The sequence below is a fragment of the Capra hircus genome, chromosome 15 (genome assembly GCF_001704415.2).
Source record: "Capra hircus breed San Clemente chromosome 15, ASM170441v1, whole genome shotgun sequence".
NCBI classification, from domain to species: Eukaryota; Metazoa; Chordata; class Mammalia; order Artiodactyla; family Bovidae; genus Capra; species Capra hircus.
Window position 1 is genome coordinate 68,747,489 of NC_030822.1, and position 17,738 is coordinate 68,765,226.

Sequence of the window (17,738 nt, forward strand, 5' to 3'; positions counted from 1 at the left end):
TCAGTCACTTTTGAGTATTAAGCATATTTATATCCATACTAATATCCTTGTCTATGTCTATGTTTATGTCTACATCTATATCTTAAACAACCTCCAGGACATACTAGGCTTGCAAACTTCTTAGGAATCAGTTTGACTATCTCTATACCCTGGCATTAAAAAGGAGACAATAAAATACAAAATGAATGTATGATGATAGAGTTAGGAAAATGCCATCAATTATTTCCCTGAGCAAGCTGACTTTGAACTTTTGTCAGACAATTGAATAAGTATCACAACAGTCCCTTATTCTATGTAAGTTTTAAGATTCCTTCATTTCCCCTCTCTGAGAGGTCCCTCCTCCTCTATTTTACTCCTGTTATTGAGGCCATCACTTCTAGGGTCTTAGAAATGTCTTATCTCTTCTACCTGTGCTTACTTTTGTCATTTTGCACATGCTGTTGATGCACCATGGCTGTATTTTTCATTTCTATATGATAATTTCTTAACAGTGCTGCTCTCCACCAAGGTAAGCATACTCCTGGAACCACACATCAAATACTGAAATATGTGATTACTACATAAATCATTGAATCTCATTATCTCATTCCATGAAAAATACCCTATATCTTTGGCTCCTATGTTAGTCAGATTCTGCTCAGTAACAAAGGAACTATGCAAAGTCTTTCAAGATGGAAGAGTGTAATTCAGGAAACTGGTTATGCAGGTGCTGAAAATCTGAAAAAGCTAATAAAGAAAGATTAGTACTTGCTGGAAGTTGCTGTGGCACTAGTGGTAAAGAACCCCCTCCCAGTGCAGGAGGTGTAAGAGACTTGGGATCGATTCCTGGCTCAGGAAGATCCCCTGAAGGAGGCATAGCAACCTACTCCAGTATTCTTGCCTGAAAAATCCCATGGACAGAGGAGCTGGTGGGCTACAGTCCATAGGATGGTAAAGAGTCAGACATGACTGAAGTGACTTAGCATGCATGCAGTCTGTTATTCAAGTCTGGAAAAACAACAGGGAGGAGATCTTGTTAATCACAACTTAGAAGTGAGAAGGAGGGATCACTTCCTCAAAAATCCCAGTGGCCTAAAGAAATATCATCACTTCAGGAGCTAAGACTGTGGATGAGAAATCACAGTTTCAGAGACTGGGCCCATGGAGGGGGCATCTGATATCCTAATGGGTGCCAGGCAGTTGCTGCTGGGACACTTAAGGGAGTGTGTCAGTGACATACTTGGGGCCACTGAAGCCATGCCTTTTGGCTTGTTCTAGGAGTGCTGGCTTCCTGGATGGAGGGAATGTTCTAGGGCATTTCACTTGGCTCTTCCTACTGTCACATTCAATTTGTCCACTTGCCAAATAAGTCTGTTGAATTCAATCATTTACTTACTGGAAAGACAATGCATAATGGTTTTGTAGAATTATTTTACTCATTGTGAGAGCTAGGCCAAAATGTTTTCTCTTTACCTCAATAATCTTTCCTTTTGTTGGTGGACCTCTAATGTTTTGGATACTTCCAAATTAGATAGAGTGCCTGATGAACTATGGAATGACGTTCATGACATTGTACAGGAGACAGGGATCAAGACCATCCCCATGGAAAAGAAATACAAAAAGGCAAAATGGCTGTCTGGGGAGGCCTTACAAATACCTGTGAAAAGAAGAGAGGCAAAAAGCAAAGGAGAAAAGGAAAGATATAAGCATCTGAATGCAGACTTCCAAAGAATAACATGAAGAGATAAGAAAGCCTTCTTCAGCGATCAATGCAAAGAAATAGAGGAAAAGAACAGAATGGGAAAGACTAGAGATCTCTTCAAGAAAATTAGAGATACCAAGGGAACATTTCATGCAAAGATGGGCTCGATAAAGGACAGAAATGGTCTGGACCTAACAGAAGCAGAAGATATTAAGAAGAGGTAGCAAGAATACACAGAACTGTACAAAAAAGATCTTCACAACCCATATAATCACGATGGTGTGATCACTAATCTAGAGCCAGACATCCCGGAATGTGAAGTCAAGTGGGCCTTAGAAAGCATCACTATGACCAAACCTAGTGGAGGTGATGGCATTCCATTGAGCTATTTCAAATCCTGAAAGACGATACTATAAAAATGCTGCACTCAATATGCCAGCAAATTTGGAAAACTCACCAGTGGCCACAGGACTGGAAAAGGTCAGTTTTCATTCCAATTCCAAAGAAAGGCAATGCCAAAGAATGCTCAAACTACCGCACAATTGCACTCATCTCATATGCTACTAAAGTAATGCTCAAAATTCTGCAAGCCAGGCTTCAGCAATACATGAACCGTGAACTTCCAGAAGTTCAAGCTGGTTTTAGAAAAGGCAGAGGAACCAGAGATTAAATTGCCAAGATCTGCTGGATCATGGAACAATCAAAAACATCTATTTCTTCTTTATTGACTATGCCAACGCCTTTGACTGTGTGGATCACAGTAAACTGAAAATTCTGAAAGAGATGGGACTATCAGACCACCTGATCTGCCTCTTGAGAAATCTGTATGCAGGTCAGGAAGCAACAGTTAGAACTGGACTTGGAACAACAGAGTGGTTCCAAATAGGAAAAGGAGTACGTCAAGGCTGTCTATTGTCACCCTGCTTATTTAACTTCTATGCAGAGTACATCATGAGAAACACTGGGCTGGAAGAAGCACAAGCTGGAATCAAGATTGCTGGGAGAAATATCAATAACCTGAGATATGCAGATGACACCACTGTTATGGCAGAAAGTGAAGATGAGCTAAAAAGCCTCGATGAAAGTGAAAGAGGAGAGTGAAAAATTTGGCTTAAAGCTCAACATTCAGAAAACAAAGATCACGACATCCAGTCCCATCAGTTCATGGGAAATAGATGGGGAAACAGCAGAAACAGTGTCAGACTTTATTTTTGGGGGCTCCAAAATCATTGCAGATGGTGACTGCAGCCATGAAATTAAAAGACGCTTACTCCTTGGAAGAAAAGTTATGACCAACCTAGATAGCATATTCAAAAGCAGAGACATTACTTCGCCGACTAAGGTCCGTCTAGTTAAGGCCATGGTTTTTCCAGTGGTCATGTATGGATGTGAGAGTTGGACTGTGAAGAAAGCTGAGCGCCAAAGGATTGACGCTTTTGAAGTGTGGTGTTGGAGAAGACTCCTGAGAGTCCCTTGGACTGCAAGGAGAGCCAACCAGTCCATTCTGAAGGAGATCAACCCTGGGATTTCTTTGGAAGGAATGATGCTAAAGCTGAAACTACAGTACTTTGGCCACCTCATGTGAAGAGTTGACTCATTAGAAAAGACATTGATGCTGGGAGGGATTGGGGGTAGGAGGAGAAGGGGACAACAGAGGATGAAATGGCTGGATGGCATCACTGACTCGATAGACATGAATCTGAGTGAACTCTGGGAGTTGGTGATGGACAGGGAGGCCTGGCGTGCTGCAATTCATGGGGTCGCAGAGTTGGATACGACTGAGTGACTGAACTGTACTGAGGGCCAATATTTAATGATCCCTGAAAGATTCCTTTTCCTATGGAGAGTCATCTGGAATAATTTAGATCCCTTTAAGGCAAGCTTGGATTAATATTTCAGTATAGTCTTGGGCAGCATCATTGCATTTTTCTTAAAGTGGATTCCTTTAGATTGGGTAACTGAGCAAGAAGCCATGAGTGTACATTATAGTGTCTGTAAGAACTGGAGTTTTTTTTAAATAGAAATCAAGTAATACTTTAGTAAGATTTTCACCAATTTTCTTTCCAGAGATAAGGTGATTAGTCATTACCAAACATCTACAGACCAGTGTTCAAACCTTCTGATTGCAGCTCTGGTTCTATTTCCTATTATGCTAATTTGCCTATCTTAAAAATTCTGAGATTCCACTATTTCCATTACCACCGGAATCTGGTTATAACTACAGAATCTCCCACCATCATTCTAACTTTTAGAGGACAATTGTCACAGATCTTTGTAATTTATGCAATACAAAATTTTCTTTATTAAGTCATTTCCCAATTCCTGGTTATGGAATGTCCTATTTTGTGGAAGACATAGTGAGGTGTGCATTTTCAGGTTATGTGATCTTCCTAAACCTTTTATTTCTTTTATATCAACTCAGGGAATCATGACTCAACTTCATTAAAAGCAGCTCACTGATGAGTCTCTATTTCCATCAAACAATCAAAGAAACTATTAGAGATACTCCCCAACTTCTTGGAGTCATACATTAAGTCTAGAATCCTTGAAAAGGTGAAATATATGTGTATATGGGGTAAACTGGGTTTTCCAGGTGGCTCTGTGAGTAAAGAATCTGCCTGCAATGCAGGAGACATGGATTCAATCCCTCTGTTGGAAGATCCCTTGGAGGAGGGCATAGCTACCTACACCAGTATTCTTGCCAGAAAAATCCCTTGGACTGAGGAGACTGGTGGGCTAGAGTGTATAGGGTTGCAAAGAGTCAGACACAACTGAAGAGGCTGAGCATGCATACATGCACCTGGGATATATACACATGTATGTGTCTGTTTGCTCATTTATGTCTGACCCCTTGGGATCCCGTGAACTATAGCCCACTAGGCTCCTCTGTCCATGAAATTCTTTCCAGGCAAGAATACTGGAGCAGTTTGCCATTTCCTATTCCAGGGGATCCACCTGACCCAAGGATCAAACCTACTTCTCTTGAATCTCCTGCATCGGCATACAGATTCTTTACCACTGCACCATCTGGGAAGCCTATATACATATATATATATATATATGTATGTATGTATAAAAATTGCAACAATAAAGCTGTTTTATAGATGCATATGTATAATTTTATTCTAAGGGTGTTAAACCAAAGAGGATGAAATACAACATTGAAGCAGATTGCTAAATATTTTCACTCATTTCAGCACTACTTGTTGAAAGGACTGTTTTGTTGCTCTGTATTTTTAAAGCCTTTCAAAGTTTAGGAGTATAAGCTATATATATATATATATATATTTAGGTCAGGCTCAACAGTTACCTTCCTGGGGTATACTGATATCTGATTACAGTTATAGGATTGGAAGCAATGAATGAAGGTTTATGGTTTGGTCCCTGAGGAATTTCTTGATAAGGTTTGACAGAAAACAGCAAAATTCTATAAAGCAATTATCCTTTGACAAAAAAATAAAGAAAAAGAAAAAGAAAAACGAATATCATGGCAACTGGTCCCATCACTTCATGGCAAATAGATGGGGAAACAATAGAAATAGTGAGAGTCTTTGTTTTCTTGGGCTCCAAAATCACTGCAGAGGGTGACTGCAGTCATGAAATTAAAAGACAATTGGTTTTGGAAGAAAAGCTATGACTAACCTAGACAGCATATCAAAAAACAGAGCCATTACTTTGTAGACTAAGGTTCATCTTATCAAAGCTATGGTTTTTCCATTAGTCACATATGGATGTGAGAGTTGGATTATAAAGAAAGCTGAGCACCAAAGAATTGATACTTTCAAACTATGGTGTTGGAGAAGACTCTTAAGAATACTTTGGACTGTAAGGAGATCAAACCAGTCAATCCTAAAGGAAATGAGTCCTGAATATTCATTAGAAGGACTGATGCTGAAGCTGAAACTCCAATACTTTGGCCACCTGATGTGAATAACTGATTCATTGGAAAAGACCCTATTGCTGGGAAAGATTGAAGGCAGGAGGAGAAGGGGACAATAGAGGATGAGATGGTTGGATGGCATCACCAACTTCATAGACCTGAGTCTGAGCAAGCTCTGAGAGTTTGTGATGGACAGGGAAACCTGGCGTGCTGCAGTCCATGGGGTTGCAAAGAGTAGGGCAAGACTGAGCAACTGATCTGAATGGAACTGAATATAATTTTCATATAATTTTTCTTTCCTTTCTTATTCCCTCTCATAACATAAATATGTTTTCTTTACATGACTATATTTAAGATATGAGATATCAAGAAGGAGGGTAACCATCACTTTCCTCTACTTCCTCATCTGGGGAAGAGGTTAGGGTATTTTCAACTTCAAAAAAGAGAGTTGTATCATGTTAGGTGGATTTTGACCTTGGCTGATTTTATTTGGAGATCAAATATGGTATAAGGAGATGCATATAGGTGCCACAGGACTGGAAAAGGTCAGTTTTCATTCCAATCCCAAAGAAAGGCAATGCCAAAGAATGCTCAAACTACTGCAAAATAGAACTCATCTCACACGCTAGTAAAGTAATGCTCAAAATTCTCCAAGCCAGGCTTCAACAATATGTGAACTTTGAACTTCCAGATGTTCAAGCTGGTTTTAGAAAAGGCAGAGGAACCAGAGATCAAATTGCCAACATACACTGAATCATTGAAAAAGCAAGAGAGTTCCAGAAAAACATCTACTTCTGCTTTATTTACTATGCCAAAGCCTTTGACTGTGTGGATCACAATAAACTGTGAAAAATTCTGGAAGAGATGAGACTACCAGGCCCCCTACCTGCCTCTTGAGAAATCTGTATGCAGGTCAGGAAGCAACAGTTAGAACTGGACATGAACAACAAACTTGTTCCAAATAGGAAAAGAACTATGTCAAGGCTGTATGTTGTCACTCTACCTATTTAACTTATATACAGAGTACATCATGAGAAACAGTGGGCTGGAAGAAGCACAAGCTAGAATCAAGATTGCCGGGAGAAATATCAATAACCTCAGGTATGCAGATGACACCACTCTTATGGCAGAAAGTGAAGAAGAACTAACGGGACTTTTGGTGAAAGTGAAAGAGGAGAGTGGAAAAGTTGGTTTAAAACTCAGCATTCAATAAACTAAGATCATGGCATCCAGTCCCATCATTTCATGGCAAATAGATGGGGAAATAGTAGAAACAGTAGTAGACTTTATTTTTAGGAGCTCAAAATCCCTGCAGATAGTGACCGCAGCCACGAAATTAAAAGATGCTTACTCCTTGGAAGAAAAGTTATGACCAACCTAGACAGCATATTAAAAGGCAAAGGCATTACTTTGTCAACAAAGGTCCATCTAGTTAAGGCTATGGTTTTTCCAGTAGTCATGTATGGATATGAGAGTTGGTTATAAAGAAAGCTGAGCACCAAAGAATTGATGTTTTTGAACTGTGGTGTTGGAGAAGACTCTTGAGAGTCCCTTGGTCTGTAAGGAGATCAAACCAGTCAATCGTAAAGGAAATCAGTCCTAAATGTTCATTGGAAGGACTGATGTTAAAGCTGCTGCTGCAAAGTCGCTTCAGTTGTGTCCGACACTGTGCCATCCCATAGACGGCAGCCCACCCGGCTCCCCCGTCCCTGGGATTCTCCAGGCAAGAGCACTGGAGTGGGTTGCCATTTCCTTCTCCAATGCATGAAAATGAAAAGTGAAAGGGAAGTCACTCAGTTGTGTCCGACTCGTAAAGACCCCATGGACTGCAGCCTACCAGACTCCTCTGTCCATGGGATTTTCCAGGCAAGAGTACTGGAGTGGCATGCCATTGCCTTCTCCGGATGTTAAAGCAGAAACTCCAATACTTTGGCCACCTGATGCAAAGAGCTGACTCATTTGAAAAGACCCTGATGTGGAGAAAGATTGAAGGTAGGAGAAAAAGGGGACAACAGATGAGATGGTTGGATGGCATCAGTGACTCGATGGACTTGAGTTGATGATGGACATGGAGGCCTGGTGTGCTGCAGTCTATGGGGTCGCAAAGAATCGGACATGACTGAGCAACTGAACTGAACGGAACTCAACTGATATAGGTGCTAAGTGGACAAGGGTAGAATTTTGATGGCTAATTTTATGTCAGTTTGACTGGATAATGAGTGAGCTGATATTGGTTACACATTATTTCAGGATGTGTCTGTGAGGGTGTTTCTGAATGAAATTAGCATTTGACATGATGACCACCATCGCTTTAGCTTTAGACTCTTAGTACTCTTACTACCATCACATCACCACTTCTTTTTTTTGTGGTTCAGTTTAGTTGAATCACTCAGTCTGTCCAACTCTTTACAACCCTGTAGACTGCACCACCCCAGGCTTCCCTGTACATCATCAGCACCCGGAGCTTGCTCAAACATGTCCATCAAGTCAGTGATGCCACCAACCATCTCATCCTCTGTTGTCCACTTCTCCTCCCACCTTCAGTCTTGCCCAGCATCAGGGTCTTTTCCAGTGAGTCAGCTCTTTGCATCAGGTGGCCAAAGAATTGGAGTTTCAGCTTCGGCTTTAGTCCTTCCAATGAATGTTCAGGACTGATCTCCTTTAAGATTGACTTATTTGATCTCCTTGCATCCAAGGGACTCTCAAGAGTCTTCTCCAATACCACAATTCAAAAACATCAATTCTTCAGTGCTCGGCCTTCCTTATGGTCAAACTCTCACATCCACAAATGACTACTGGAAAAACAATAGCTTTGACTAGATGGACCTTTGTCTACAAAGTAATGTTTCTGCTTTTAAATATGCTGTCTAGGTTGGTCATAGCTTTTCTTCCAAGGAAAAACTTTTAATTTCATGACTGCTGTCAACATCTGCAGTGATTTTGGAGCCCCAAAATATAGACTCTCACTGTTTCCATTGGTTCCCCATCTATTTGCCGTGAAGTGATGGTACCGGATGCCATGATCTTAGTTTTTTGAATGTTTAGTTTTAAGCCAACTTTTCCAGTCTCCTTTTTCACTTTCATCAAGAGGCTCTTTAGTTCTTTACTTTCTGCCATTCGGGTATTGTCATCTGTGTAGCTGAGGTTATATTTTGTGTTAAGAGCATTTAAAGTCTACTCTTAACAGCTTTAGAAAAAGTTTTAGCTCCTCAGTTGTGTCCAACGCTTGCAACCCCATGGACTATAGCCCACCAGGCTCCTCTGTTCTTGTAATTCTCCAGGCAAGAATACTGGAGTGGGTTGCCATTCTTTTCTCCAGGGTCTTTCTCTGACTTATTTACCTTAGCATATTGACTTCAAGTTTCAATTACTGGACATAGTAAAGAAATTTGTCTTCCTCAATTTGAGTGGCTATCATCTATTCAATTGAGGGACTGAAAAGAGAAAATTATTTGATTGCTTCATCTAGGACATCAGTCTTCCCTCAGTGCTGCTAGTTCTCAGGCCCCTTCAGACCTGAGCTAGAATCTACACCATCAGCAACCTTGACTCTCAGGCCTTCAGACTTGGGTTGAATTACACAGTCAGCTTTCTTGGGTCTCCAGGTCGCAGATGGTAGATTGTGGGACTTCTCAGGTGCTATAGCATGAGCTGATTCATAATAATAAATTTCTTAAAACATATATATATTTCTAAACATATGAATTAATGTTATTACTCTTATTAACATTGTCTCTCTGGAAAACTTTAACTTAGCTTCTAAAAATATTGCATAGTTTTATAGTATATTAATAATGAAACTTGTATACTCAAATTGTGAGTACTGGGTAAAGGACTGTATTCTTACCTTATGTTTAGAACAAAGTTAACAGTGCATGGGGTATGGAGCTTCATTAATTAAGTTGTATTTGCCTTGCCCTGTGTCACCTGTATTAGTTAGTCCCTGTTCTCATCTTAACTTTGCTTTTTCATCTCTGTATCCAAAAATCCCAGGAGATATTAATCTACTTTTCTCATACATACACATACAGATACACACAAACATATAAATATACACTTTGTCTACCTTCTGATTGTCAGTTGTCTGGAATTGTTCCCATTCTTTACCCATCCAGTAGATTTCTCTTTCCAATTTAAATGAGAGCTTCCTATGTGGCTCAGTGGTTAGAATCTGCCTGCCAATGCAGGAGACACAGGAGACGTGAGTTTAATCTCTGGTAGAGGAAGATCCCCTGGAGTAGGAAATGGCAACCTAGTCCCGTATTCTTGCCTGGAGCATTCCTTGGACAGAGCAGCCTGATGGACTACAGTCCATAGAGTTGCAAAGAGTCAGACATTACTGAGAGACTGAGCATGTATGCACACATGACACTTCTCTAGAACAGAGAGTTTATCTTATGATTTGGTTTTGTCCTTCATAATATCTAACGTATGTTTTAGGACACAACTGGCATCCTATATTTGTTGGATAAAGCATTGATAACTACTCCTGATACCTTCTCTGTGTACAATCAAATCTATGTATTTTGTCACTCTGTCTTAGTATCACAGAAGTAATATTTAGAAGCACTGAACATGGGCTAGGTGCAAAGTGTTTCCTCATCAAATCAGAATGACTTCTTGTTCATCTCAAAGTAGAGAGTACTTAAATTTTCGCATTTCCTGATTAAAGTGAAAAACGACTTTAATCTGAGATGTCTGTGGGTGTTTGTATTTAGCTTGAGTAAATGTTTTACACTTTGACATTTAATTATGGTGTATTTTGGATACATATTTAGATTTCTACTTACCACAATATACATTGAATTGTAGAGATGAAAAGTTTGAGTGTAACAGATGGTAACTTAAGCTCTAAGATAAAATAGATAGATGTTAATGCCATGCACTGTTTTTATTATTAGAATTTCCACACCCAGTAAATCTTTGTCATTGTTAAGACTCAGTGGGAATGAGAGGTGCTTTGGAAGTTGCTTGGACATACAATTTCAATATAATTTGATTTTTCTGGGCTCCAAAATCACTGCAGATGGTGATTGCAGCCATGAAATTAAAAGACACCTACTCCTTGGAAGAAAAGTTATGACCAACCTAGACAGCATAGTAAAAAACAGAGATGTTACTTTGTCAACAAAGGTCTGTCCAGTCAAGTCTATGGTTTTTCCAGTGGTCATGTATGGATGTGAGAGTTGGACTATAAAGAAAGCTGAGAGCAGAAGAATTGATGCTTTTGAACTGTGGTGTTGGAAAAGACTCTTGAGAGTCCGTTGAACTGCGAGGAGATCCAACCAGCCCATCCTAAAGGAGATCAGTCCTGGGTGTTCATTGGAAGGCCTGATGTTGAAGCTGAAACTCCAATACTTTGGCCACCTCATGCGAAGAGCTGACTCATTGGAAAAGACCCTGATGCTGGGAAAGATTGAGGGCAGGAGGAGAAGGGGACGACAGAGGATAAGATGGTTGGATGACATCACCAACTCAATGGACATGGGTTTGGGTGGACTCCGGGAGTTGGTGATGGACAGGGAGGACTGGTGTGCTGCGGTTCATGGAGTCGCAAAGAGTCGGACACGACTGAGCGACTGAACTTGACTGAACTGTAAAAATAACTGCTACAAAAAGTAACACATGCCCATAATAAAATAATTCAAGTTATAGTAAAGAGAAAGTAAAAATGCCCCTAAGCTGCATAATTCAGAAAACACGATTAATTAACATTTTTGTAGCTATCCTTCCAAACACATTTCTCTGCACACATATACATATAAGTAAATACATATACTTTTAAATGAAATACTATGTTGCATATGATGTTTTAAGTTGCCTTTGACTCTATACAGTATTATTGACTATTTGCTATGTCAATAGAATAGGGGAACCTCTTGTTTCTAATGTTAATTTTCCATGTGTTTAAATAAGGGCATACAGGTTATTTTCATTTCCTTTCTAGTATGAACAATTATATAGAAAAAAATTTTGCACCAATTCAATTTCTCATCTTGTCCTATTCTTAGTTGAGTTTATTCATTTATGCATTCATTCATTTAACATTCATTTATTAGCTTCAGCCATGTCAGTCACTGAGATGCTGCAGGATTATTTAACAATAATCCAGTTAGACAAAAATTCACTAGTGAATTAATAAGTGTGCATATTTAATGATGTGATATGCGCTTTTAAATTTACCTGTAGAAATATACTAATGTAGATGTCTTCCTTGGTGGCTCAGACAGTAAAGAATCTGCCTACAATGCAGGAGAACTAGGTTCAGTTTCTGGGTTGGGAGGATCCCCTGGAGAAGGGAATGGCAACTCAGTCCAGTATTCTTGTCTGGAGAATCCATGGGCAGAGGAGCTTGGTGGTCTACAGTCCGTGGGGTCGCAAAGAGTCTGACAGGACTGAGCTTTCACTTTCAGGTGTCTACCAACTTTACAGGAAAGGATCTGTTTGCATAAAATAATTCCAGTTTTTGCTATACTTCCAAGTTTGGTGAGTGAAATGGGATCTTTTAGATGTTTATTTATGTTTCTTTTATGGAAGTTGAATACTTTCTCATGGGCATATCTTCATTTGTATGTTGCATAACCACACATTTATATTAAGATATTTGAAGTTTTTTTCTAATGATTAGTAGGAATCTTTGTGTATGTAAGTAGTAATCTCCTTTCAGTCATAATATTGTTGAATATGGCAAATATTGTTGAATATGATGTGAATAAAGTATATAGTAGGTAGCCTTTTAACGACTGGCTTATTTTGCTCAACATTATGCTGTGAGATTCATTTATTTTCTTGTGTTTGGTTGTAGTCACTCTCTTTGCCATATATGCTTTTGTTAAATGATGATACCAAAATTTATCTTCCTGTTTTACAGTTGATAGACATTTCAGTTGTTTCTATTTTTTTTTGTCCTGCTATTAGTATTCTTGTACATGTCTTCTGGTAAATATTGGTTCATCATTCTGTGATTATACATCTAGAAATAAAGTAACTGTCATAGGAACTGCCATGTTCAGTGTTCAGTAAAAGATTCTGCTTGTTTTTCTGAAGTGGTTGTTCTAGTTTTAACTTTTGAGTTCTGCTTTTTATTCTTTTTAAGCAAACAATTTGGTGGGTATGTAGCAGTATTGCATTTTGGTTTTAATTAGTGTTGCCTAATAATGAAGTTGAACAAACACCTTTTCATGTGTGTATGGACCTTGAAAACACTTCAAAATACAGAGTTTCATGTCCCATTACAGACCTGCAATACCAGAATCTCCAATGACAGGAACTCAACCATCTGTACTTTTAAGAGCTTACCAACTGTCAGCATTCATAGAATCATTGAGCATAAATGTAATTTTATTAGAATAGGAAAATATCCAGCTTGTATTGTAGTTAAACCTACAGGAAAATTTGATGTTTCTATTTAAGAGGAATACAAAAGTTATGGTGAAAACTAAAAATTACACTCATTCTATTATGAACTTTGGATATATAATATATCAAAGGCTGTACAGGGGCTTTTCATTTGCCATAAATTAGGAGACAATTCACCATGGATCTCTCACATTTCTGCATGTCTTGTGAGCGGAGGCCTTGTTTGTTCTAGTGCTGAACTATCCTTTCAAGGGTGCTTGTATGACGAACAGCCTTTGAAAATAGAATTAGTATTTCCCATAAGCAAAGGGATGGACTATTTACTCTTCAACGTAATAAACATGTCCCTTTTTGGTAAGGATCAAGCAGGTTTACCATCCATTATATAAGGTTCAGATTGCCTAAGTTTGACTTCTTTTCCTGAAATGCAACCTAATGCGTGTACAGGCACACCTGTCTCTCTGTATGTCAACCTATGGAAACTGTGATCCAGACAATTTAGAAAATGCTAGTACCCTGGCTACTGCTCATATTATCAGTAATGAAGTCCTTTATCTCTGACTGAAGAGGCTGGTATCAGTGAACTTGTGGCATGCTCTGCTCTTAATTTGCAAGTAAAGCAAAATCTCAGACACTTTCAAGGTTTTCAGTATTTTTTACTTTCTCAAATTTCATTTATTTAGAGAGTTCCAGAAAAACATCTATTTCTGCTTTATTGACCATGCCAAAGCCTTTGACTGTGTGGATCACAAGAAACTGTGGACAATTCTGAAAGAGATGAGAATACCAGACCACCTGACCTGCCTCTTGAGAGATCTGTATGCAGGTCAGGAAGCAACTGTTAGAACTGGACTTGGAACAACAGAGTGGTTCCAAATAGGAAAAGGAGTACGTCAAGGCTGTATATTGCCACATTGCTTATTTAACTTATCTGCAGAGTACATCATGAGAAACGCTGGACTGGAAGAAACACAAGCTGGAATCAAGATGGCCAGAAGAAATATCAATAACCTCAGATATGCAGATGACACCACTGTTATGGCAGAAAGTGAAGAGGAACTAAAAAGCCTCTTGATGAAAGTGAAAGAGGAGATTGAAAAAGTTGGCTTAAAGCTCAGCATTCAGAAAATGAAGATCATGGCATCCAGTCCCATCACTTCATGGGAAATAGATGGGGAAACAGTGGAAACAGTGTCAGACTTTATGTTTTTGGGCTCCAAAATCACTGCAGATGGTGATTGCAGCCATGAAATTAAAAGACGCTTACTCCTTAGAAGAAAAGTTATGACCAACCTACATAGCATACTCAAAAGCAGAGACATTACTTTGCCGACTAAGGTCTGTCTAGTCAAGGCTATGGTTTTTCCCGTGGCCATGTATGGATGTGAGAGTTCGACTGTGAAGAAGGCTGAGTGCTGAAGAATTGATGCTTTTTAACTGTGGAGTTGGAGAAGACTCTTGAGAGTCCCTTGGACTGCAAGGAGATCCAACCAGTCCATTCTGAAGGAGATCAGCCCTGGTATTTCTTTGGAAGGAATGATGCTAAAGCTGAAGCTCCAGTACTTTGGCCACTTCATGCAAAGAGTTGACTCATTGGAAAAGACTCTGATGCTGGGAGGGATTAGGGGCAGGAGGAAAAGGGGACAATAGAGGATGAGATGGCTGGATGGCATCGCAGACTCAGTGGACGTGAGTCTGAGTGAACTCCGGGAGTTGGTGACGGACAGGGAGGCCTGGTGTGCTGCGATTCATGGGGTCTCAAAGAGTCGGACATGACTGAGCAACTGAACTGAACTGAACTGAATGCTTATATTATGCATTGAGTAAAATATTGGTTGAGATAACTAACTTTAATGAAGCATTATTGGTAAGGCAACTAATATGTCTTTTAGGTTTCAGTTCTGTTCAGTCACTCAGTCGTGTCTGACTCTTTGCGACCCCATGAACTACAGCACGCCAGGCCTCCCTGTCCATCACCAACTCCCGGAGTCCACTGAAACCCATGTCCATTGAGTCGGTGATGCCATCCAACAATCTCATCCTCTGTCGTCCCCTTCTGCTCCTGCCCTCAATCTTTCTCAGCATCAGGATCTTTTCCAATGAGTCAGTTCTTTGCATCATGTGGCCAAAGTGCTGGAGTTTCAGCTTCAGCATCAGTCCTTCCATGAATATCCAAAACTAATTTCCTTTAGGATAGACTGGTTGGATCTCCTTTCAGTCCAAGTCTTCTCCAACACCACAGTTCAAAAGCATCAATTCTTCAGTGCTCAGCTTTCTTCACAGTCCAACTCTCACATCCATACATGACCACCGGACAAACTATAGCCTTGGCTAGATGGACCTTACTTGACAAAGTAATGTTTCTGCTTTTTAATATGCTGTCTAGGATGGTCATAACTTTCTTTCCAAGGAGTAAACATCTTTTAATTTCATGGCTGCAGTCACCATCTTCAGTGATTTTGGGAGCCCCCAAAATAAAGTCAGCCACTGTTTCCCCATCTATTTCCCATGAAGTGATGGGACTGGATGCCATGATCTTCATTTTCTGAATGTTGAACATTACGCCAACTTTTCCACTTTCCTCTTTCACTTTCATCAAGAGGCTCTTTAGTTCTTCACTTTTTACCATAACGGTGGTGTCATCTGCATATCTGAGGTTATTAATATTTCTCCTGGCAATCTTGATTTCAGCTTGTGCTTCCTCCAGCCCAGCGTTTCTCATGATATACTCTACATATAAGTTAAATAAGCAGGGTGACAATATACATCCTTGACATACTCCTTTTCTTATTTGGAAGCAGTCTGCTGTTCCATGTTCAGTTCTAACTGTTGTTTTCTGACCTGCATACTGGTTTCTCAAGAGACAGGTCAGGTGGTCTGGTATTCCCTTCTCTTTCAGGTTTACTTTTAGGATAAATGTGTATAGAAAGGTATATTAGGGTATACTGACACAGTACACTTATTTCCTGGTTGTTGTTGAGTTGTTAAGTTGTGTCCGACTCTCTGTGACTCTGTGGACTGCAGCACGCAAGGCTTTGCTGTCCTTCATTATTGCCCAGAGTCTGCACAAACTCATGTCCATAGAGTTGGTGATACCATCCAACCATTGTATGGTTGAGAAAAGCAAAAACTCTTGTCACTTATTTTATCAACTTTTTGTACTATGCTTGAAATCCTATTTAATTTATGCAATTTAAAATATTCTTCTGTAGACAAGTTGATGAATGCTTTAGAGAGATAATACACTTTATATTTAGTATAAATTTAGACTAAATATTATGAATGGTATCTCCAAATTATGGTGCCAGAACTTAATGAGGTGTAATCCTAGGTCCTAAGATATACATATGAAGAGCAAGCTTACTGTACATCCTTAAAGTATTTTATGTATGATGATGACTGACACAACCCATTATAGAATTTGAATAAACCTAATTGTCCCAGAAAAATAATGGAAAATAATCCTTTAGATGTCAAAATATAGCAATTTATCATCTGATTCTATCCACTGTTATTTAATGCCTTTCTTAGGTACAGACATGGTTTTTTGGTGGCTCATTAGTTACATCACCAGGAAAGCAATATTTTTAGTACTGTTCAAGATGCAAACTTTATTCTCAATATGTTGAAATATAAATTGTAAAAGAACATTGACATTAAAACAATGTAATATTATCAGAGTTAACTGGATGTTTTGCTAATGAAAGGGTAAAACTGAAAATAGACAGAAGTAGTGATAATTAATCAGTTGTATTTCTGAATATTTCTGTAAACCTTAACTATATTTTTGGGAAGCTTCTTTCATTACTATTACATGTATCATTCAATTGAAGATAGACCAATAATAACAACAACTCTATTTTTAGAGTTCGCTGCATCTTACAATGAAAGGTAATTGAAGGGCATAAGGTCAAAGGGAATCAAATCAGGAGGAACACAATGAACCCTTGGGTTAGATTAGCACAGATTAGTGTATATTTCTGTGCAGTTGCTAAAACTGAGATGCAAATTTGCCTCTAAGATATACCAGGTTAAACAAAGATGGAGATGAAATCACTTACAAGTTTTAGAGTATCCATGAGTTAAAGCCAATCAGTTTATCAGAGAAGCATCCCTCTTCTTGTCCTTGATGTATGCAAAATTATCTCAGAGTGAGCTGTTTATTTAAATTGTCCAAAAACACAAGGAAAAAGCTCAACTTGTTACAGTAGTTCGTCGAGGGACTGCTGCATCAGAATGTGGTACACATTCTCAAGACTTGAGTATGAATATTAATGTTCAGTGTTAATTTGGAAGCCATGAAGTAGTGGGTAGACTGCCTATCCTTCAAAACATCACCCGTAAATAGTATGTCTGGCAATTGGGCTTTTGACAAGGGTTAAATAGCTCATAACTCAGGGTTATATTTTCTGGCAAGAACCTGGGAGCCAGATAGGTATTATATAGATAGAGATATTATAACAGATAATATCTATGCATGTGAGCCAAGTCACTATAGCAGTGTCCATGTCATTGCAACCCCATGGACTATCTTCCACCAGGCTCCTCTGTCCATGGAATTTTACAGGCAAGAATACTGGAGTGGGTTCCATTTTCTCCTCCAGGGGATCTTCCCGATGCAGGGATCGAACTTGGGTCCCCTACGTCTCCTGCATTGGCAGGCGGATTCTTTACCACCAGCACCACCTGGGCAGCCCTATATAATATCTATAGTCACTATAAAGATTACATTGATATTATATAATGTCTATCTAATTTTTAATGTTCTTATGTATTCAGTTGTGTCTGACTCTTTGTGATCCCATGGACTGTGGCCTG